Source organism: Portunus trituberculatus, chromosome 5 (genome assembly GCF_017591435.1).
Source record: "Portunus trituberculatus isolate SZX2019 chromosome 5, ASM1759143v1, whole genome shotgun sequence".
Lineage (NCBI taxonomy): Eukaryota > Metazoa > Arthropoda > Malacostraca > Decapoda > Portunidae > Portunus > Portunus trituberculatus.
This window is the reverse complement of record NC_059259.1, coordinates 7609796-7634272: the sequence shown is the minus strand read 5'-3', so window position 1 is coordinate 7634272 and position 24477 is coordinate 7609796. Positions and strand designations below refer to the sequence as shown.

Sequence of the window (24477 nt, the reverse complement as noted above, 5' to 3'; positions counted from 1 at the left end):
TCTTTCAACCTGCCAGCGCCACCTAGATTCACAGTACGGAACACCAACGTCAGTGTAGGGACAGGGGGCCACGCTGTCCTTCGCTGCCCCATCACAGGAGACCAGCCAATGACACTATCCTGGCTCAAAGACGGCACTCGCATTACGCCGAAAGATTCCTATAGGTTGGGTGATTTACTGGAGTTTGCCTTAAAATATACATATTCTTTGATTTGACGTTTATAAATGGTGTTTATTATTGTTATTGTTGTTATTATTATTATTATTAGTAGTAGTAGTAGTAGTAGTACCGGAGTAGTAATAGTAGTAGTATCATTCTTGTTATTATTAATATTGTTGTCGTTTGATACATCGGTGGTAGAAGTAATATGGTAATAGAAATAGTAATAGTAGTAGTTATTGTTGTTGTAATAATAGTAATAATTAGAGTAGTATCATTCTTCTTCTTCTTCTTATTATTATTATTATTATTATTATTATTATTATTATTATTATTATTATTGTTGTCCTTACGTAGATATATCAGTGGTAGTAGTAGTAGTAGTAGTAGTAGTAACAGTAGCAGCCATAACACCACAATTCTCCGGTATACCACCACCATGGCTTTTGATACCTTTCTCATCTTATAGAGCTTTTAATTCTAAGTTGAACCTATACATACCCGTAGCAATTCTTTTTATATTGTTGATGAAAATGTTTAAAAATTTACCAATTCTCCCAGGTATGAGGTGCGGGAGAGCAGTGTGGGCGTGGGCGTGGGCGGCGAGCACGAGCGGGTGTTGGAGCTGGTGGTGACAGGTGTGATGCGGGAGGACGGTGGGCATTACGTGTGCACGGCGGAGAACCAACACGGCCACGCCTCCAACACTGTTACGCTGCTGGTTCAGGGTGAGTGTAGTAGTAGTAGTAGTAGTAGTAGTAGTAGTTGTTGTTGTTTTCTCTTTCTCCGTTTTTTTTGTTATCTATGTCTTCCTTTCTCACTTTCATTCCTTCCACACTTATTATTTATTTTTATTGTTGTTTTTGTTTTCTTTCTCTTATTCATTTTTTTTTTTTTTGTTATCCATGTCTTCTTTTATTATTTTGTTTCCTTCCTTCCACTGTGTTATTGTTATTATTTTATTATTATCATTATTAGAATACGTCCTTAATATTTTGTTGTTCTTGTCGCTGTTTTCTTTCTTTTATTCATTTCTTCCTTTTCTTGTCATCCACGTCTTCCTTTCTCACCTTTATTCTCTTCCTTTCACAGTTATTATTTTATTATTACTATTATTAATATTCGTCTTTTATATTTTCTCATATTTTTCTTTCTTACATATGCATTTCTACCTTCTTCATCTCTTTCTATCCATCAAAACAAATTCACAACTATTCCTCACCATTACTACTACTCTCACTTCTTTTTTTATCCTCTAAGGCACCATTACTACTACTACTACTACTACTACTACTACTACTACTACTACTTTTCTATCCCCTAAGACTATCACCATTACTACTACTACTACTACTACTCTCACTTCTCCTTTTCTATCCCTAAGACTATCACCATTACTACTACTACCACTACTCTTACTTCTTTTCCTTCCTCTAAGACTATCACTATTACTATTACTACTTTTACTTCTTCTTTTCCTTCCTGTAAGATCAAAGTGACTGTTTCTGTTTGGCATTCCTCGTCTCTCCTCCCTCGTCAGCCAGCCAGTGTTTCCATTTTTCAAGGAAATTTGCGTTACAGAAAGAAATTTTGAAGGAAATATAGAAATAAAGAGAAATCTAAGGAAATCCGAATTTGTGAGGGAATTATTGAAAAGAAATATCAATGTACGTATGTATGAATGTATATATTTATGTATATATACACTTGTGTACAATAAACCCATCATAATAATAACACATTCATGAAGATCCACACATGCGCCCAAACACATCCAGAACACCGCTTCCACATACCCAAACACACACAAAACACTTAGAACACTCAAAACAAACTCAAAATACCATTCAACACCTCAGAATACCAACAAACACGCTTAGGACTCACAAGAAACACGCAGTATACACCAGTAGCACCCCCACACCATAAAACACCCCCCACTTACACCCAAACCACTTAAAACACTCAAAATTTAGCAAAAACATACTCAAAACACCATATAACTCCTCAAAATGCCCTTAAACATACTCAAAACACTCAAATACTCAAACACACCTCCACACCACTCTCAAGGTACGTAAAATATACCTTAAACCATGTAACACACTGAAAACACAAAAAATGCACCCAAAGCACACTTATAACATCCAAAGCATCCTGCAACACTACCAAATACACTTAAATTACGCCATTTATACCCAAAAAACACCAAAATGCATTATAAAGAACGGCAAGATAACAAGGGAAACTTAGCTAAATATTGCGGCTCAGCTTCCTCTATCTCCCTTTCTCCTTTGTTTCTTCTTTCTTCCTTCTATTGCTTCCATCTACATGCCTGAGCCTAGAAACACGTAAAAACACCTAGAAAACACTAGATATTATGCAGAATAATGAGGAAGTGGAGGGAGAGTTAAGTTTTGTGGTTTAGCTGCTCCTTCCTCTTCTTTCTCTTCATCTTCCTTTATTTCTCACTTTTATTTCTTTCTTTCACTGCTTCGATCTACACATTTGAACGAAGAAACACACGGAAACACATAGAAATCACTAGATATTAGGCAAAATACAAACGAACTGGGGGGTTTGGAAGAGAGACGCCTGCCTGGGGGAGCGGCTATGATGAGTCCCCACCTTGGTTGTGACGTCATCAGAATGCGCGGGAACAGGGGTGACTCGGCTATTACGTAAATAATTTTGAAAATGACCTATAGAAAAAACGAAGCCACGGCCGAATGCCTGTTGTTTTATGACTTGATAGTTACTTTAACTAATATCCACAACATCAAAACATCTCCTGCTCAAATAGTTTGAAAGAATAATGTAAATTAAGTATGTTATGAGTATAAGAAATATTTTCACTTGTAAAACTCCTGAAATGTCCAGCCATTTCGACTTTATATTATTTCGAAAAATATTAGACAATATGAACGCCCTTCTCAAGCATTCAACACTTACCTGGAACCAGAAGTGAACGAATGAAACAATATTTATATTAAACAAAAGCATTAAAATATAAACTCATTGAAAACTCTTGTAAAGTCCAGCCATTTTCATTTCGCGAGTATTTTAACACATTGTTAGAGTCTGAGTTATCTTTTAAGACATTCTACAATAAGTTAGACCTTGAAACAGAAGCGTAAACAAATCATATATGAAATATAAAATATACGTTTAACTGGAATAAACAACATTCCAAACTCCACCTATTTGATTCAATGGGTTGATTTCACTCTTAGAAAAACATGAACGATTCTTTGTTACCATTAAGGTTCAGTAACAGATTGAAATAAAAAATGCCTAATGGCAAATGGTAAATTTTGACCTTTGAAAGGCACGTACATCGCCATAAAACCACTAAACTCCACATATTTACCGAACAAATGCGCGGAACACACTTCAAACACAACGAAATATTTACAGAAACCATAAAAACACACCATGGAAGCGTTATATTATCGCTAGAAAATTTATGGGAAAAGTTTTGGAACCCGCAAGCTTGAGCTGGCTGCCGGGGACCCACAGGGCGCGGGGTAGGGAGGCAGCCACAGTGGAACAGCCGTCACCATATGTTTCCATTATTGCTTCACCGTAATAATTACCTGCAGTATCAGGAGTGTTTGACCACGGGATATGAAATGCTACACTAGTGGCTCCATTCTGAACGTAAGTAAGTGAACGTAAGGCACTGTGGAGGGACGTGGTGAAGGTAGTAATGTTGAGTTGGCTTGCACTGCTGGAATATGGCAACACTCCTCACTTGTGTGTGTAATTCACCACGGTTGTCTGCTAGTCAGACGACCTCATTTTGTGTGTGTGTATGTGTTTAGCTTACTTCTGCGTGTGTTTAAGAGTGTTTTGGAGTATGTATGGTTGTGTGTTGGCGTGTCCGGGTGTGTGGTAAGACTGAACACTTTCAAATTCACTTTCCACCAGGGACGGGCGGGTACCCGGGTAGCTACCCGGGTAGTAGAGTACTGAGTATCGAGACGGGTACCCGGGATGAACGAAGGTTGTCGGGTAATTTTCACGGGTATTTCTTATAATATTATTAGGCACCCATTCTGGTGTAGAGAGTACAGATGTGTGCGATTACGGTGAAAATATTTAATGTCTAGACTTTTAGAGTATGGATAATGTTTACCGATGTGCGATCATTAATGAAATATGGAGATAATGATTAGAAAAATATCGTTCATGCTGTACTGCGTAGTGAGTATCTAGACGGGTACCCGGGTAAAACATAATGTCGGGTATTGCTCACCGGTAAGCAGTCTTGTCTTCGAGTACACAATGAGTACCAAAGTCTTATTATTAATAAAATATGATGATAACGATATATATATATATATATATATATATATATATATATATATATATATATATATATATATATATATATATATATATATATATATATATATATATATATATATATATATATATATATATATATATATATATATATATATATATATATATATATATATATATATATATATATATATATATATATATATATATATATATATATATATATATATATATATATATATATATATATATATATATATATATATATATATATATATATATATATATATATATATATATATATATATATATATATATATATATATATATATATATATATATATATATATATATATATATATATATATATATATATATATATATATATATATATATATATATATATATATATATATATATATATATATATATATATATATATATATATATATATATATATATATATATATATATATATATATATATATATATATATATATATATATATATATATATATATATATATATATATATATATATATATATATATATATATATATATATATATATATATATATATATATATATATATATATATATATATATATATATATATATATATATATATATATATATATATATATATATATATATATATATATATATATATATATATATATATATATATATATATATATATATATATATATATATATATATATATATATATATATATATATATATATATATATATATATATATATATATATATATATATATATATATATATATATATATATATATATATATATATATATATATATATATATATATATATATATATATATATATATATATATATATATATATATATATATATATATATATATATATATATATATATATATATATATATATATATGCGTGTGTGTGTGTGTGTCTGGTTTATAATCTTGGTAATCGTCTCGACATTAATCCCAGGAGCCGGGATCACTGAGCGCTGGATGCCGGGTAAGCGTTTTGATGGTTACCAGGCAGCTACCCGGGTAGCGCGTTGGTACTACTCATTCACCTTGCGCCCCGAGACCACCGCGCGCTGGCGGGTAAGCGTGCCTGATGGATACCGGGTAGCTACCCGGGTAGTGGAACCGGGTAGCGCGGGTAGTCTGAGACGGGTACCCGTACCCGCGATTACCTGAAAAGCCGTACTCTGCCCATCCCTACTTTCCACCACCACCACCACCACTGTCGGTCTGTGTGTCTGTGATGGCAGTCACTTGCAGTGTCTGAACGGTACTACAAATATGTATGATAAATAGTTATCTGTATTGATACGTACATCTGCTATTAATGAGATACTATACTTATACAAATTTCACATATCAATTTATTGGTTACTTGTCTTTCTCTTCTTTATCGTGTCCAGCTATGGTGATTTGGCGAAGCATTAAATATTAAATTGTTTCTAGTTTTATAGCGAGTGTTTGCATCTCCCACGTGAAAAGAAAGAAAAAATGGAATATCTGAAAGGCTTGGCAGATTATGATTTTTTTTTTCTATTTCTATATCGTCTTAACTTGATACGTGTGTGTTTTAGTCAAAAATGTATACCAGAGTGAGCTGGTAATAAATAAAGGAATATATACATTTTCTCATTTATCTATCGTCTTATCTATCAAATTTATCTACCTTCCAAACCATCAATCTGTGTTTTATCTATGTATCTACCAATCAAGTTACCTGCTTATCTATCTATCAGTCTATCTCTTCACACACACATGCAGATATTAACAAGCTGGCATGGATGGCTGGTGGCAAGTGTGTGCTGGGTGCCAGGGTGTCCATGAGTGTGGGTGTTTGGGGTCTTATTACCGGGTTGACTGCAAGAGTTAACCAGTATTCTCAATCTTTCACTGTTTTCTCGAGTACACTCATTAACTCTCTACCTGCTTCTGTGTTTCCTATAGGCTTTAACTGAAGCAAGCCAGCCATTCGTTTACATCGGGAAAATATGATAACAATAATGATAATACTCTCTCTCTCTCTCTCTCTCTCTCTCTCTCTCTCTCTCTCTCTCTCTCTCTCTCTCTCATACAACCTTAAACCTTCACTTCAAATTTAGAGTATCCACATGAAAAAAGAAGCATTTTTCAGAACCTAAAATCAATGATTTTAGGCATCAATTACACACACACACACACACATATTGATAAGGAGGGAACAAAATTCCACGTTAAAGGAAATAATAAGGAAATCTAATCTTCAGCTTAAAGATATCTAAGGAAATCTGGCAATTGATATACGGAGTGAAATTTTTCTGCTGTAGAAGCACTGACTCTTTCACCCCCGCAGAGCCGCCGGACCTGCCCCGCTCCCTGCACGTGTTGGAGAAGACCTCGCGCTCCGTCAGGCTGGCATGGGAAGCGCCCCAGGACGGCAACTCCCCCATCACCAAGTATACACTGAAGTTCACACGTCTGGGAGGTAAGTACACACACACACACACGCACACCGCATATATAGCTAGTGTAGTGGATAGCATACTCAACTCAACCGAGAAGGCCCAAGTTTGAGTCCCGGACGCAGTGAGGCAGCGAGGCAAATCTGCGAGTCTCTTAATATGTACCCAGCAGCAAGTAGGTAGGTATCGGATGTAAACTGGAACTCGCTGCCTGCTTCTGTATTTCCATCTTCCTATGACTTGACTCCTTTTAAGAGGGAGGATATGTGTCCCTGTCCTTTGGCTAACTCTGTTCATCTGTAAGGGAACTGGCATTTAAGTAGACCTTTTTTGTTGTTGGCTTTTGCCTGTTTCCCCTCTTACATGAAAAAAAAAAAAAGTTGAGGGGTTGTGGCCTTGCTGCCCCAGTGTGTGCGGTGGGGTGTGGTCTCAGTCCTACCCAAAGATCGGTCAGTATGAGCTCTGAGCCTGCTCTGTAATGGGGAAGGCAGACTACATGGCTAAATGACCAGCAGGCGACTGTGAATGCGCACACACACACAGACTTGATAATGACAATAATCCTCATTTTACCTTCCTTTAGACTGGCAGCAGCAGAGTCAGCAGCAGCAGCAGGCACCACAGCAGGTCCAGCAGAACACGCCACAGCAGTCCGGCACAGGAGAGGGCACGCAGGAGGTGGCGGTGAGGGGGGAGGAGACAGAGGCAGCGGTGGAAGGCCTCACCCCAGCCACACAGTACTTGTTCACCCTTCATGCCCACAATGCAATGGGCCCCTCCAAGCCCTCTGAGGTGAGAGAGAAAGAGAGAGAATAGCAGGTTTTAGGCTAAATATACCTTAGTTTTAGCCACATATGTTACACTGACCACCTTCTAAAACACACCCAAGACTCCCAGACAATATTGTGTTCCTGGAGTGTGGTGAGTGAGTGAGTGAGTGAGTGGTGAGTGAGAGAGTGAGTGGTGAGTGAGTGTTAGCTGGTGTGTAACTAAGAGTACAGCAACTCATTTTTCCTTCTCCTTCACAGCCTCTGCAGGTGACAACAGAGGCTGAAGCACCAGGTGGGCCTCCTACAGAAGTGGAGGTGCGGGCGGCCTCCTCCACCAGCCTGAGGGTCACCTGGTCACCCCCCGAGCCCTCCCTCAGACACGGCAGGATCCTTGCCTACTACATTAGCTATGGCACGCTGGGGTGTGTTCTGCTCTCAATTTTTGTAATCCTTTTTGTTTTGATATTTTCATTTACTTTTCTTGTTTTGAGTTCTGGATTGAGTGAAAAGATTATTACAGCAGAAAGTGTGCACAAATATAAGGAAAAGTTGGATAAAAATAGATATGGAGACAGATCACTATGAGCCTCACGTAAACCCTGTAATATACAAGTAGGTAAAATAGGTAAACCATAGACTCATAAACAAGGACTGGAACATCACGACCTCGGGGTTTTTAACTTGAGTCTGAGAGACTTCATGCCTGATTTTTTTTAAATTGACATATATATTTTCAAATTTTATTTTAGGGCTTTATTCGAAACTTTGAGGACCTGGAAGTTGTCAAGTGCTATCCATTCAAGAGCAATCTATGTTCTTAGTGTACGACTATGTGCACATCTTCAAAAATGTTCGTAACAACTGGATTACTGTTGATGGCCAGACACACTCATTTGTTGTACATGGCAATGAATACAAAGCTTACTGGAGTGATATTCGGAAGCTTTATGAGATCGACCGAGCTACTCCTATTCACTTAACCAAGCTGACGCACACCGCTGTTTTCCCAAAACGCCTTCAAGGCCAGAGCGTACCCTTAATATGTCAGGTGTTCAATGACAAGACTGTCGCTGCCTTAAAGACCTTCAAGGATTCATTGGGCATCAGCGAAGGCACCATCATTCTCACCCAGACAATGAGTGAGTGGTTCAAGATGATGAATGTGAAAGACCGTTTCTCAGCTAGACATCTACGTGATGAATCCAGACAACCTTGGACAGCAGACTGTACATCTTTCACTATGTTGGAAGACGCCTGCCAGATTATTTCGACCTGCGCATGGCAAGGAGGTAGTGGTCGTAAGCTGAAGTTAACTAAGCAAGCTGCTGAAGCATTCATTGTGTTTACACGTAATAATGTGGCTGCTGCCAAATTGCTTTTGGCAGAGAAAGACTTTGACTACGTTCTTCCTGCTTTATTCATGGATGAAGCCTTGGAAAAGTTTTTTGGTCAAGCCAGGCAAAGAAGTGGTGGAAACTTCTACATTGATGTAGTTGACATTATGGCTGCAGCAAAAGTTACAAATTTGCTGACACTTCTAAAGCATGACATTATGCCAGAATCTAGTTCTCGTGTGCTTGATTGCGACAAGAATTGTACTTCTTCTATAACTCCAGATGAGCGAAGTGAACTCATTGACGAGATCACTCCTCAAGACACTCGGGAGCTCTTGAGGTCTGCTGATAACCTTAAGCATAAAGTTGTATATTTGGCTGGATACCTTGTTCATAAATATGGTAATAGCACTAGTATGGAGGATATCATGGATGATGAAAATGGTAACGAGGTATCATCTGAGTTCTTAGATCATTTGAATAGAGGTGGACTGAGTGTGCCAACTATTTCAACCGTCTTTTTTTGTACATAATGCCTATAATTTGCATGACATGACTAAAATGCATTGCCGCTTTCATTTTGCTGAATTGTTATCTTTTTTAGATGCACCTTTAGCTACTAATAATGCAGCATGTACGACTTTAGCTAACATTCTATTGAAAGCTCAGGTCTTCAATGTAAGTGACAAAGAAAAGGCTGTGGGATGCCTCGGGAGGCAAGAAAAGCTCTCCATCTAGCGATGTTCATCTTATCAAATGTTAATGTCTTTGAGTTTTGTTGTTATGAGAAATACCGTTCTTTGTTTCTTGTTTTAGTGCTTCATTGTTTTAGGGGTTGTTTGGAATGTTTGAGTAATACAATATTTGACAATATATATTAAATATGGACAGAACTACAGACTTGCCTCTTATTGTAATCAGCCATCTCTCACTGTCTATGAGCTACACACAAAAACGAGCTAAAATGACCAAAATTCACTATTTTGACCTTGAAATATGACCTTTTGACCTTGAAGATGACCTCAGGTGGTGTTGAAAATGTCACTATTGAACTCACCGTCCTCAAAAACTCCCATTTTGACCCAGAGAACATGTTTCTAGCTCTTCAAGAAGTCATTTTAGTCCAGGACTCAAGTTAATCCTTCAGACTCAAGTTAAAAACCCCGTTCAGGGGACGTTCCAGTCCTTTCTTGAAGGACGATATATGACAATATATATTAAATTTGGACAGCTCTGCAGACTTGCCTGTATTATAATCAGCCATCTCTCACCATTTATGAGTTACACGCAAAAAATGAGCAAAAATGACCAAAATTCACAAATTTGACCTTGAAATATGACCAGGGCCGTTGCTAGCTATAGGCGGACAAGGCAATTGCCTAGGACCCCCAAGCCACCAGGGGGCCCCCTGGGTAGCTTGGAAAATTTAAATTTCCTAAGTCACCCAGGGACTCTGACGAAAAATTGAAATCTGGGGCCCCTCAAACAGCATCTTGCCTAGGGCCCCCACAAAGCTAGAAACGGTCCTGAATATGACCTTTTGACCTTGAAGATGACCCCAGATGGTGTTGAAAATGTTACTATTGAACTCACCGTCCTCAAAAACCTGCATTTTGACCCAGAGAACATGTTTCTAGCCCTTCTAGAAGTCATTTTAGTCCAGGACTCAAGTTAATCTTTCAGACTCAAGTTAAAAACCCCGAGCAGGGGACGTTCCAGTCCTTTCTTAAAGGAGTCTGTGAGGTAAACACACACACACACACACACACACACACACACACACACACACACACACACACACACACACACACACACACACACACACACACACCACTAACAAAAACCTTTACATTTACAGCACTACAAGCGACCAATTTCAAATCATCACAGTGGAGGCAGACAGCTGGTCCTCTCCTGCTTCCTTCTCCTCCTCACCCTCCTCTGCCCCTACCTCCTCCTCAGCCACATCCTCCTCCTCTTCCTCCTCCTCCTCCTCCTTCCCTGCCAGCTGCTGCTCTGCCCTTGTCGCTGATTTGGAGCCCTACACTCAATATGCGGTGGAGGTGCAGGCAGTGAATTCCCAGGGTGCAGGTCCTCCCAGCCCACCAGTCACTGCGGCCACACTGGAGGATGGTGAGTGGAAAATGAAGATATAGTAGAAAGAGTTGTTTATATTTATAAGTCTTTTTTTTTTCATATTAACCCTTTGAGTATTATGATGCATATCCATAATCATTCTGCTTACTATGTGGTGACTTTATACAGTTTTAGAATCTTATGTGGGGGGATTAGAATAGTGACGGCTGTGGCCATTAATCATCTGACCTCCATATAACCTTCCTAATGGCAATAAAATGGTGTTATCGTAGCCAAACTGTCTTAGAATGCCCCAAAACATACCAAACTGTCGTAAAATGCCCTAAAAAAAACATGAGTCTCCATATTCATTCTGCTTACTATTTGGTGATTTTATACAGCTTCAGAAACTTTATTGGGGAATAAAGTAGTGAATGCTGTGACTATTAATCTTGTGACCTCTATAGACCCTTCCTAATGTCAATAAAATGGTTTAATCATACACAAATCTCAGTGTAAATTATAAATCACAGTGTTAAAAGGGTTAAGCCAGACCATTTTTCTTATAAAGCTATATAAATTTTTCTAAGCCACAATAAAAATACTTTATAAGACACATTATTTTTTTCTAAGCCATAATATACAGTAATTGTCTTTCATATTCTTAAGCCAGATCATTTGTTTCTAAGCCATAATAAAAATTGTTGTTTGTATTAAACCAGCTCATTTTTCCTACTTTTAATGTTTTGGTTGAGAGCTAAGTCATGATAAAAGTCACTCATACTTATAAGCCAGATGATTTTTTTTTTAAGCCATGATAAAACTATTCTTTCATATTAAGCCAGTTCATTTTTCTGCCTTTCATGGTTTGGTTGAGAGCTAAGCCATGATGAAAATAGTCACTCATACTTCAGATCATTTTTTTCTAAGCCATAATAAACCTAGCTAGACCATTTTTTTCTACTTTTCAATGTTTTGGTTGAGAGCTGAGCCATAAAAGCTACCCTACCCTAACTTAACCTAACCTAACCTAACCTAACTTGACCTAACCTCATATTGCCCAACCAGTGCCATCAGCCCCGCCCTCTGGAGTCCGCTGTACGCCCATGACCGCCCACAGTCTCCTGGTGTCATGGGAAGCCCTGTCACCACCCATGCCCGCGGTCACCTCACTGGCTACCGCGTCCTGTATGCTCCGGCTGATAGAGGTGAGGCCTGTGTTAAGTTGAGGTTTTTTTCCTTATATTTGGGTGTCATAATCTGTTTGGGTATTAAGAAGTGGTATTTTCAATGGTTTTATATTTTTCTTTTCTTTATTTTTGCTATTGTTTGGAAAAAATGGTTCAGTCTTCTTATTATTACATTTTAGGTTTTGTAATTCCTAACGAGATATTCCATTTTTTCATCACTTCTAATATTTCCCTTAGACTCTTCTCTATTTCACTTCTAAAATGCTAATAAATCTCTTCTTTATCTCTCCACTTCTGTATCATATCTCTAAAACTTTTTTATATTTGACTCCTAATTAGATGTATGTGTTTCCTTTTCTATCACCTCTCAATCATTTCTCTAACTCTATTCTCTTTCTCTCCTAAAATGCAACTAAGTCTTTTATTTTTCTCTCCACTTCTCAGTAATTTCTCCAAAACTTTACCCTATTTTACTGCTAACTGGATATTCTTTTCCGTCTGCTCTCTATAATTTTCTTAACGCTCTATCCTTAAGAAATAACCAAATCTTTTCTTTTTTCCACTGCCTCTATTATTTCCCTAAAACTTTACCCTATTTGACTCTTAACTCGATATTCTTTTCCATCACCTCTCTATCATTTTCTTAAACTCTCTATCCTATATCACTCGTAATAAATAACCAAATCTTTCCTATTTTTCCACAACCTCTATTATTTCCCCAAAACTTTATCCTATTTGACTCCTAAATAAATACTGTATTCCCTTTTTTCCTTTACCTCTCAATCATTTTCCTAACACTCTATGATATGTCACTCCTAAAATGCATCTAAATCTTTCCTTTTCCACACCATTTCTCTATAATATCCTTCAAACTTTACGCTAGTTATTCCCTTTTCTCCATTAACTCTCCATCATTTCCTTAACACCATCCCATTCCCTAAAAATTAACTAAAGATTTTTCCTTTTCCCACCACCTTCCTATCAATCCTTAACACTTTTTCTAATTTCCTTCTCTCCTACCTCTTCTTTATCATTTCCCTAACTTTCTACCACTTCTACCACCTTCTTATCATTCCTTAATGCTTTTTCTAATATCCTTCTTTCCTACCACTTCTTAATCATTCCTCTAACACTCTGCCCCTTCCACAGTGTCTGAGCTGAGTGGGAGACCTCCTTGGCAGCCCCAGTACCCTTGAGAGGCCTGCGTCCCTACACCAACTATTCGGTGCAAGTGGCAGGGTTGACCAAAGGTGGGAGAGGGCCCTGCCAGTGAGCCACATTTCTGCACTACTGAGGAGGATGGTGAGTACTGCAGCAGGAGGTGTAGGGAGGAGGAGTAGGAGGAGGAAAAGAACTAGTAAAGGATGTGGAGGAAAAGGAGGAATAATTGTATGTTTTTTATATTGGAAGAAATGGAAAAGAATGTGGAAGAGAAGATAGATACACAGATACACACAGACCCTCCATCCATAGATAAAAAAGCAAAACACACTTGAAAAAGATCCCCAAATGGACACACAGACACACACAGACCCCCATCCATAGATAGAAAAGCAAAACACACTCAAAACATTACCCCACACACACACAAACACACTCAGACCTTCTTTCTTTTCTTCTTCTTCTTCTGTCATCTTCTTGTGACCTTTTAAGCTTTATACCACTTTGTAGATCCTAGTTCCCTCCTGTGTTCCAGTCTCGGCCCTTCATGCAGCCTGCAGAAGGAGATAACAGAGAACACCAGGCAGGGAACACAACAATTATCACTAACGTTTTCTCCACACCTGCTCTAGAAACTCTTTGGTTACCTATAATTGCCTCTCTGTCTCTCTCCATCTCTCCTTAGTATAGGCCCAGCACAGTGAGGACTCCACCTTCTTCCCCCTTATAAAAACATACTTACCTTTCCCAACAGTACCAGGGCCGCCTGCTGGAGTGAAGGTGGCTGTGGTGCGGTCAGGGACAGTGGTGGTGTCGTGGCTCCCTCCCGTGAGCAGCAATGGCCGCCTACTGACCTATTTCATCACTCTAAGGGGGCGGGAGGTGAAGGTAAGGAAGTGTGTAGAGAGGTGGATGTGATAGCCGAGGAAATAGAAGATGAGGAGGAAATAGAAGATAAAGAGAGAAACAGTTGATAAGGAAGAGATTGAAGATAAAGGGCTATGAGAAGAGATTGTAGATAAGAGGTTGGAATAAGGAAAAATTTGAAGATAAAGGGGTGTGATAAAGGAGGAAATAGAAGATAAGAGGATGTGGTAAGGGGAAAAATAGGAGATAAAGGGAGGAGTTGAAGATAAGGGTTTATAGGATGAAAGTATGAAGGGAAAGTATAGATTAAGAATTGATATGGAAGGAAATAAAGGATAAGAGGATGTAATAAGGAAGGAAATAGAAGATAAGAGGATATAGAAGATGAGGAATTGTGATGAGGGAATAAATGAAGGATTGTAAAGAGAGAAATTGTTGATAAGAGGTTGAATAAAGGAAAAATTGAAGATAAAGGGATGTGAGAAGAGATATTGTAGAAAAGAGGTTGGATAATGGAAAAAACTGAAGCTTAAGGGCTGTGAGATGAATGCAAAGAAATGAATTGTAGACAAGACTTTGATAAGAGAAAAAAAAAACAAGTGGTCTGTAAGATAAAGATAAAGAAAGAAACTGTAAATAAGAAACTGATAAGAGAAAATAACACAAAATCTCCAGATTCACTGAGATGAAGGAAGAAATAAAGATAAGTTGTGATAAAGCAAAAAGCAAAAATAATGGTTGAGATGAAGAGAAAGAAATTATAGATAAACTGATAAGGAAGAAAGAAAATAACACAAAGCCTATAGATTCACTGAGATAAAAGAAAAATATAGATAAGAAGCTGTGATAAGGGAAAAAAATAATAGTCTGTGAGATGAAGATAGGAAAAAAATATATAGATAAGAAACTGATAGGGAGGAAAAACACAAAACCTCCAGATTCACCACATGAACCACACCACATCAGAGACACTTAAAAATATAAAAAGCGGAAAATGGAAAATAGAAAATGTGACGTATATAATTTGAAAGGTAAAATGATAAACCGATGTCTCTAGATTCATACCCAGATATACTATTGGCCACACCACCTCAAAACTTCTATAGAAAAAAAAGAAAAGAAATTGGGTATATATATAGTTTGATTGATATTTATTTATTTTTTTGTGGTTTTCAGTGGTCTAATATTAAAAAAGAAAAAAATTGGCTAGTTTGATGGATTTATCTTTTTTTTTTATTTCAGCGTCTTTTTTTTTGCGTTGTGGTCTAATATTAAAAAGAAAAATGGGCTTGTTAGATTGGTATTTATTTATTTTTGTTTTGTGGTCTAATTTTTATGTTTTTTTCTAATATTAAAAAGAAAAAAAATGGGTGAGTTTGACGGATATTTAATTTATTTTTGTTTGGCGTCTAATTTTTGTGTTGCAGTTTATTATTAAAAAAGAAAAAATAGGTTAGTTTAACAGATATTTATTTATTTTATTTGTTTCAGTGGTCTAATTTTTTACGTTGCGATCTAGTAATATTAAAAAGGATAAATGGGCTTATTTAATGGATATTTATTTTTTTGTTTTGTGGTTTAATATTTATCTTGTGTTATAAATGGGTTACTTTGACAGATAATTAATTTTTTTGTGTTGTGGTCTAATTTTTGTGTTTGTCTAATATTAGAAAAGAAAAAATGTGTTAGTTTGACTGATATTTAATTTATTTTTGATTGGGGTCTAATTTTTGTATTACGGTTTAATGGCACAGTGGAACCATGCGTGCTTTGGGGTCCGAGGGGTCTCCAAGCGCACGGGTTCGAATCCTGTCCACGGTCCGAGTGTAGGTTGGACTTCCTCACTCGGGGCAACGGTTTCCTAGCGGGTGGGCTTTGAGATAGGAGGTACCACAAAAAAGTATCCCCTTTAGTCCAGAAATTCCCGTGAAAAAGCCCACATGGTATAAGCAAAAAAAAAAAAAAAAAAAAAAAAATGGATTAGTGTGAAGGATAATTATTTTTTCTTTCAGTATCTAATTTTTGCATTTGTCTAATATTAAGAAAGAAAAAAAAATAGGTTAGTTTGATTAATTTTTTTGTTTTGGAGTCTAATTTTTGCGTTGCAGTCTGATATTAAAAAAAAAAATATGGGTTAGTTTGGTGTATATTTATTTTTTAATTTTGCGGTCTAATTTTCATCCTTTGGTCTAATAAATGGGTTACTTTGACATATTTGATTTTTTGGTCCTCTAATTCTTTACGTTTGTCTAATAATTTTTTTCAGCGGTCAGTAGTGCGCGCTCCGATGACAAGACATGAGGTGATTCTGCCCCCTGGTACTGGCAAGATTCAGGTGACAGTGGCAGCCAGCACCAGGATAGGGGAAGGCCAGCCCTCCTCTCCCATCACCTTAAACCCTTCTAATACAGGTAGGCTGCAGCAATTTGTCTTCATCTTTTATTTCCTCTCTAGTTTGTCTTCATTTTCTTTCTTTCTCTTGTCTTCATCTTCTTTCTTTCTTTCTTTCTTTCTTTCTCTCTAGTTTGTCTTCATCTTCTTCTCTCTCTCTCTCTCTCTCTCTCTCTCTCTCTCTCTCTCTCTCTCTCTCTCTCTCTCTCTCTCTCTCTCTCTCTCTCTCTCTCTCTCTCTCTCTCTCTCTCTCTCTCTCTCTCTCTCTCTCCCATGTATACAATTACTTCATATCTCTACTGTCTCTCTCTGTCTCTCCAGTTTAATTCCTACCCTTGGCCAGAGCACATTACAGAGAGAAACACAATTATTTCCTTATATTTTCACTCTCTCTCTTTTTCTCCAGCTTGTGTTCCCCTTGAAAAGAACAAATACATAGAAAAATATACAATTATTACATTTTTTTTTAACTTTCTCTTTGCGTCTCTCTAGTTTTTTTACCCTTGACCCAAACTGTTACATAGAGAAAAATGCAATTTGATACTTCTTCATTATTTTTACTCATTCTTTCTCTCTCTCATCAGTTTGTTATCTCTCACAACAACTGTTAGATAGGAAATATAATTACTTAGAAAACTGTTACATAGGAAAAATAGTTACTTCAAAAACTGTGAGATAGGAAAAATAATTACTTAGAAAACTGTTATATAGGAAGAATAATTACATAAAAAAACTGTTATATAGAAAAAATAATTACTTCAATATTTTACTCTGTGTTTCTTGTAGTACCGGCCCGTGTGGTGTCCTGGGGAGGGGCGACCAAGGTGCACTGGGAGGAGGATGTGTCCCTGCGCTGCGAGACTGTGGGAGAGCCGCCCCGTCCCGCTCCTGGCTGAGGGACGGCAGTGCTATTGGGGATGCACGCATAAGTAAGCCTTTTTTTTTCTTCATTTTTTTTTTCTTTTCTTTTTTTTTTTTTTTTTTTAAGTCATAGGGAATGAAATGGTTCGAAAATTGTTTGTTGAGGTGATTTTGTGTATTTTTTTTTTCCTCTTTCTTTTCTTTCTTTCTTTTTTTTTTTTTTTATTTATTTATTTATTTTTTTTTTTTTGTCTTGGGAAGGAAATTGTTAAGAAAGTGGACGTTTTATTAAAGTGATGGTTTTTCAATGTTTTTTGTTTTTTGTTTTGTTTTATGGTTTGATATGTTTTATTACTACTACTACTACTACTACTACTACTACTACTACTACTACTACTACTACTACTACTACTACTACTCCTACAATCACCATCACCATCACCATCACCACCACCACCACCACTAAATTTTCCCTATGGGTTTGCCTCTTACACACAAAAAATCTACAACCACCACCACCACCACCACCACCATCCTCCTCCTCCTCCAGGCGTGTGTCCAGCTACCCTGACGGCACACTGGTATTGAGGGACGTTCGGAGGGACGATTCAGGGAACTATACGTGTAAAGTGACCAACCTTCACGGAGATGACCACATCACATACACCCTCACTGTGCAGGGTAAGCCAGGGTGTGTCAGGGAGGGTGTCAGGGTGTATCAAAGTATATCAGGATGTCAGGGGATGTCAGAAAGGTTGTTAGGGTGTATCAAAGTGTATCAGGGTGTCAAGGGGTGTCAGAAAGGTTGTTGGGGTGTATTAGAGTGTATCAGGGTGTCGTGAAGGGTGTCCGGGTGTCAGGGAAGGTATCAGGGTGTCAGGAGGTGTATCAGGGTGTCAGGGAGAGTGTCATGGAGTGTGTCAGGTTAATTTTCTGCCCTCTGTAGATGCTTCCTAATGTCAACAAAATGGTCTAATTGTACACAAATCTCATGGTATAAAAGTGACCCAGTACTGAAGTGGTTAAAGTCATGAAAGGAGGTCTTATAGGTTCGTGAAGGATATTAAGAGGATTGGAAGAGATTGCCAAAGGGATTCTGAATGTTTTTAAATGAATATGAAAGGAATAATGTGGGATTTTTTTAGGTCTACAAAGGATTTAAAGGAATGGAAGAAGGATTTTGGCATTTATGAAAAATTTAATCCCTTCAGTACCATGACACATTTCCATATTCATTCTGGTTAATATTTGGTAATTTTATACAGCTTCAGAAACTTGTGTGGAGAGTTAAACTAGTGAAAACTGTGGCCATTAATCTTGTGACCTCCATAGACCCTTCCTAGTCAATAAAATGGTCTAATCATACACAAATCATAAGGTAAAAAAAAAAATACATCCCAGTACTAAAAGGGTTAAATTAAGAGATTCAGTTGAATGTATTACAGTAAATTAAAGTTTCATTGTATTTAATCATCACACTGAGACAATTCCATCATTCCCTCACCACCACCACCACCACTACCATCACCACACCCTTTCCTTCCTCAGTGCCACCATCACCACCACACATCCACATCACCAAGACCGGCTCCACCACCCTCACTGTTACCTGGAGAACTGGTGACGATGGGGGAGCACCTCTTCTGGGCCTCACCGTCTCCTACAAACGCGATTACGGAGAGTGGCAGGAGGAGACCGTGCCCCCAACACAGACGTCACATGAGCTAAGGGGTCTCTTCTGCGGCAGCCCTTATGATCTCTATGTGACGGCATATAATAAGGTGCGGATTTGTTTGTTTTTGATGCTATGGGGTCAAGTTTGGTGAAGTACTGTGGTGAATTGGTGAGTGTTATGATGAGGTGTGTTGTTGTGTTTGTTTTGGTTTGTTAGTTAGTTTGTTCAGTTAGTGGGGATGTTGTTTATTTATTTGTTTGGTCAGTCAGTCAGTCAGTCAGTTAGCTCCAAAGTCAACCAAACCAGATACTCAATAAATAAATACCAGTTAATCCCTCAAACAGTCAGTCAGTCAGTCAGTCAGTCAATCAGTCAGCTGGTCAACTAACCCTCCCTCCCTTCCTCCTTCCTTCCTTCCTTCCTTCCTTCCTTCCTTCCTTCCTTCCTTCCTTCCTTCCTTCCTTCCTTCCTTCCCATCCCATCCCATCCCATCCCATCCCATCCTTTCTAATTTGATCCTTCCTTCCTTCCTTCCTTCCTTTCTTCCCTTCTTTTCTCCCTCTCTCTCACTTCACCTTCCTCTATTCCTCCCTGCCTCCCTTTCTTCCCCTTCCTCTTTCTCTTCTTCCTTCCTTCTGATCCTGTATGCTTTCCTTTCCTCTCTTCCTCCCTCTTACCCACCCCTCTCCTCCCTCCCTCCCATCCTCTCCCCATAGGTAGGAGAAGGCCGCCCCTCAGAGAGCCTGCGCACCAAGACTGCTGGCTCCCCCCCACTGGCAGGGCGGCGGGAGGGGGCGGTCCGTGTCAACACCACCTGGGCCGCTGTGTCGCTTGCCCAGTGGAGCGACGGCGGGTGTCCCATCAGCCGGTACGCTGTTGTGTACCGGCGGACCAGCGCTGTGACGTGGATTGTGGGTACGTTTTTGTTAGGTCTTTTTCTTTTCTTTTTCTTACTTTCTTTCTTTCATTGCTCTTCCACTAAATTAATATATCTCTCTCTCTACTCTCTTTCTTTAAATTTATATATTTCTCTCCACCATTCTCTTCCACTAATCTATTGACTTTTCTCCACTTTTTTCCTTCCACTAAATTAACAAGTGCCCTTCCACACATCTACCACCAAATTAATATCTTTCTCTCCACCATTATCTCCACCAAACTATCTCCTTCCACTATTCTCTCCCACTAAGCTACCTCCACACTTCTCCACAAAACCATCTTTCCTTCCCTTTCTCTTCCACCAAACTAACAGACCTCCCTTTACAGTGTCCGAGAGGGTGGAAGGAGGCCGGCCAGTGGAAATAGGTGGGTTGACATCCTCCACCCACTACCTTGTACGTGTGACTGCTTACAACTCAGCAGGGAGCACCACACAGGACTACCCCTTCACCACTACACCCTTGCCTGGAGGTGAGGGAGAGGCAGGGAGAAGGAGAGGGGAGTGTGTGTGTGTGCGTGTGTTGGTTTTTTAGTTGTGTGAGAGGAGAATGATAAGTGAATGAAGGAATGAATGGAAATATGGAAGGAGAGGTATGTGTGTGTCAGAGAGAGAGAGAGAGAGAGAGAGAGAGATGATGTCATATTACTCTTAAATTTCAGCTAATCTGTTTTTTTTTTTTTGTTTTCTCTGTTTCATGTACATCCTGTTTTTTCCTTCTCTCTTTTTTCTTTTCCTCCTCTCACTTCTTCCTCTTTTACATTTATCTTGCTTTATTCCTCTATCCTTTATTCAATTCTCTCTTTATTTGCTACATCTTCCTTTTTCTCATCTCTACCTCATTTCTTCCATTTCCTTATCCTTTATCATCTATTTTCTATCATTCCTCTATTCTTTAAATCTTGTTCCTTATCTTTCAATCCTTTTAAAAATCTTTCTATTCTTTTATCTCATCTATCTTTCATCCAATCCTTCTATATTCTCGTTTCTTTCACATTTCTATCCCATTTTTTCTCTTGGTCCTATTCTTTTACTCCTATTTAATATATTTCAATCCTTTTAAAAATTCTTCCTATTCTTTGATCTCGCATGCCTTTCCTTCAGTCCTTTCTTCTCTTTTTTCATTTTTCTTTCACATTTTTATTCCATATCTTCCTTTTTTGCTCTATTCTATATCCTTCATTCCTTATAAAATTCAATCTATTGTTTTATCATTTATCTAATTCTTCCTTCTTTTCTTTCACATTTTTATCCCATGTTTTTCCTTCCATCTTAATTTATCTCTTATCTTCTATATATTCCTATCCTTTTATTCCTCTTCTGTCCTTCAATGCTTTTAAAATCCTATTCTTTAATCCTATATCTATCTTTCTCTTTTCTCCATTTTCTTTTATATTTCTTCATGTCTTCTTTTCTTCTCCTATTCTGTATCCTTCAAATCTTCTAAAAATCCTTCTATCCTTCTTATAAAACTCCTAATCCTTTTATTTCACCTTTCATCCAATCCTTTCTTTTTCCTTTCATATTTTTACTTCTTGTTTTCCTTCTTAATTTTATCTCTTATCTATATTCTTTTCTTATCTTTTTACTCTTATTCTCTTCTATGCTTTTAAAATCCTATTCTTTTATCTCATTTTTCATTCAATCCTTCTCTTTTCTTCTCTTTCACATTTTCATCTTATGTTTTTCCTTCATTTTATCTCTTTCCTTTAATCTTTTTCCTATCTCTTCTATGTCCTTTAATCCTTCTAAAATCCTTCTATTCATTTATCTCGCATCTCTCATTTAATCCTTCTCTTTTCTTTCACATTTCTATCCCTTTTTTCCTTCATTTTATCTCTTATCTTTAATCTTTTCCTCCATTCCCGTTCCTTCAACCCTTTCAAAATCCTATTCTTTTATCACATCATTCATTCAATTTTCTCTTTTTCCTCTCTTTCACATTTCTATCGTTTTCCTTTATTTTATCTCTTATCTTTAATCTTTTCCTCCATTCCCGTCCCTTCAACCCTTTCAAAATCCTTTTTCATCATTCAATCTATCTCTTTCACATTTCTATCCTTCCATTTTATCTCTTATCTTTAATCTTTCCCTTCGTTCCCTCCCCCAGGCCCATCCTCCCCTGGGCTAGTGATGCCGGGGGTGGCTATGACTGATGTCCGAGTTCTCCTCCCTGTGGTCGCCTCCTCCCTCGCTCTCCTGGCCACTCTCGTCACTGTCTGTGTCTGCGTCAGGAAAAGTAAGTGGTGGTGGTGGTGGTGGTGATAGTGGTGGTGATTTGATAATTGGTGTTATTTTTGTTTTTTTGTTGTTTATTGGTACTTATTCATGTTTTTCCGTTTGTTTTTGTCCTTTTTATTCAATTTCTGTTTTGTTTTTGTCTTTCTTTTGTTTTGTTTTCTTGTCTTTCCTTCTTTTCTTTCATTTTTGCTGTCCTTATCTTTTTTCTCTTTCTTTTCTATTTATTTCTTTTATTTATTGCTTCATATGTCACTGTTTTATCTTTTTCCTATTCTTTATTTCCTATTCTTTTCTTCCTGTACATTCCTTCTTTCTCTTCTCATTTTTGTACATTCCCTTCCTTTATTTGTCTCTTCTATACACTATTCTTTTCTTCACTTTTTTTCATTCTCCTTTGTTTATCATTCTTCCTTCTCTACGACCATTATCTTCTCCTTGTCCTTCTCTTCCTCTTTTTGATTCTCCTTTATTATCTTGCCTCTCTCTCCCTCTCCCTTTTTCTTTATATTCTCCCTCCTCACATTTATCTATCTACCCCTTTTCTTATCTTTTATCTTTATTCCTCCATCTTATCTTCTCCCATCTATGCCTTCTTTATCTTATTTCTTTTCTATTTCCCTTCATATATTTACTTTTCATCAATACCTCCTATCTCTCTCCATCTCTGTCTTGTTTCTTTCTTTTCTCTCTTTCATTTACATCCTTCTTTCCTCTGTCTATCTCTATATCTCTGTCTCTTTTCTTCCTTCTCTCTCTCACTCTTGTACATCTTATTTTTCCTCTATCTCTTTCTCTTTTCTTCCTTCTCTCATGAACATCCTTTTTTTCCTCTATCTTTCTATTTCTTTTCTTCCTTCTCTGTTTCATGTACACCCTTTTTATTCCTCTATTTCTATATATATCTCTCTCTTTTCTTTCTTTTCTTTTTTTTTTTTTCTTTTCCTTTATCTCTCTTCTCCATCTTTCTATTTCTTTTCCTCTTTCTCTGTTTCATATCTACATTCTTTTTCTCCTCTATCTCTATTTCTCTATCTCTTCTTTTTTTTCTCTCTCTCTCTATTTCTCTATCTCTCCTGACAACCTCCCTACCCCACAGAACCCCCAATGCCACCTCAACAAGTGTCCGGCGATGGAAATGCAGTCGCTGTGCAGGAGAACAAGGAGAACCTCAAGCACAGGGAACAGTTCTATGCCACGGTGCGAAAGACATCACCTCACAGAGACCCCACTGCTGTTGACCGCATTCCTGGTGAGTGTGGTAGAGGTGTGTGGTAGAGGTGTGGTAGTGGTGTGTGGTGTTTTAAATCCTTTCAGTACCATGATGTGTTTTTGTATTTATTCTTTAATTTGGTGATTTTATACAGCTTCAAAAACTTGTGTGGGGAACTAACATTAAGACTCTTGTTGTTAATATTGTGACCTCCATTGACCCTTCCTAATGTAAATAAAATCGCTTAACCCTTTCAGTACATGGGATGCATTTTTTACCTTGAGTTTTGGATGTGATTAGACGATTTTATTTACATTAAGAAGGATCTATGGAGGTCAGAAGATTAATGGCCAGGGTCTTCACTATTTGAATCCCTCCCACATAAGGAAGAGATTTTGTGTTACATTTTTCGTTGTATCCTGTTCTTGTGTGTTTGGGGGTGATAGTCAGTATGTTAAGTGTTTCTTTAGCCAGGTTTTATAGGGTCAACTAAGCTGTTTTGTATTTTGAAGTCCATTTTTCAGTGTTGGGAAGAGATTTTATGACGTATATATAATTGTATCATGTTGTGTGTGGTGAAAACAAAATGTTGTTGGTTTAGGCAGTTTTAAAGGGTCAACTAAGCTGTTTTGTATTTTTAAGTTTTTTTCAGTGTTGGGAAGAGATTTTATGATGTATATATAATTGTATCTTGTTCTTATGTGTGGTGAAAGCAAAATGTTGTTGTTTAGGCAGTTTTTAAGGGGTGTGTTGCATTTTTAGGGCCTTTTTACAGTGTTGGGAGGAATTTTTATATAGGGAGGAGATTTCATGGTATATTTGTTACTGCATCCTA

The 24477-nt window shown here is 37.5% G+C and overlaps 1 pseudogene; it reads left to right on the top strand.

Moving 5' to 3' along the window:
* Positions 1–24477, top strand: part of LOC123514920 — a 205384-nt pseudogene that overhangs the window by 176737 nt on the left and 4170 nt on the right.